At 55.9% G+C, this 1,040-nt stretch overlaps 1 long non-coding RNA gene across 1 annotated transcript in view; it reads right to left on the reverse strand.

Annotated features, from left to right (window-relative positions):
• Positions 1-1,040, reverse strand: part of LOC102761541 — a 128,809-nt gene that overhangs the window by 17,798 nt on the left and 109,971 nt on the right. The window contains exon 2 of the long non-coding RNA XR_435195.2: positions 658-740. This is a non-coding gene — a long non-coding RNA (uncharacterized LOC102761541). The remainder of the gene's footprint in view (positions 1-657; positions 741-1,040) is intronic.

Below are 1,040 nucleotides of genomic sequence, written 5' to 3' on the forward strand. Positions count from 1 at the left end.
CTGTCAGGGGGTGGCCCTGTGCCCAAACCACGCTTATTAGGACCGGACATCAGTCCGCCGAGCTCCAAAAGCACTAAGGTCCCCTTTAATCCCACAGTCTCTGAGCTATTGAAGGTCGGCAGGCACAATCCACCTTTCTCCGTTTCCTAGACCTGCAGGCTTCAAGCCACCCACCTGATGGCTCTCCCTGCACAACGCAAGACCTCCATGCCCTGCTTCGGACCCTGCGTACAAAGACCAGGTGGCGGGAGCGGATGCACGTACCCCGGGCAGCCAGAACGCACATCATCACTCGGAATGGACAGAGAACACAGCATGAACCCTGGCTCCCTCATTAAATAACTCCACGACCTTGGGCCGTGGACTGTACCTTGATTTTCTCAACTGTAGACTGGGTACAACGTGAGCGACCTGTGAGAGGTGACAAGTTCCTCTAAGTAAGAGCCCCGAGAACACAGCCTGGCTAGGATGGATCACGCTGACTAGGAGGGCGCCTTAAGCTGAGCCTCGACCTTCTCCGACATCTCCTGCCTGCCGGATCCTGCTCCGGGCTGCACGCAGGTGGGGTGGGGATGTCAGGGCGGGGGATTCTGCTGCAGAAAGAACATAACCCCTGGAGCGAGGACGGCAGCAGGGCAGCGGCGCTGCTCTCGTTACCTGGCGTGCTCCGGGCCACCTTCGTCCCCGTCCTTTCTTGGTTCGAGCACCTGCCCCGGTTGGCCACCAACCTCTGATGTCACCTGGAAAGAGAAGGAAAGCGTGACCTCAAGGAACAGGGATCATGAAAGTCATGTTCCAGCTTAAAGCATCGGAAAAGTGGACTCTGAGAGTCACACGGCCTCTCACGGACACGGGAGGTTACAGCTGCCGATTCCCCAGTACAGAAAACACACAAACACCATTGACTGAGAATAAAGGAGAAGTCCATTTCCCATGTCAGCTGTGGACATGGCCACTGAGGGCTGCTTTCAAGAAATACAGGGTTTCCACCCGAATGAACTAGACCTAGAACAACCCTAATAAACTTGACCCAGAAAAAC

Source organism: Myotis davidii, unplaced genomic scaffold, assembly GCF_000327345.1.
Source record: "Myotis davidii unplaced genomic scaffold, ASM32734v1 scaffold172, whole genome shotgun sequence".
Classification (NCBI taxonomy): Eukaryota; Metazoa; Chordata; class Mammalia; order Chiroptera; family Vespertilionidae; genus Myotis; species Myotis davidii.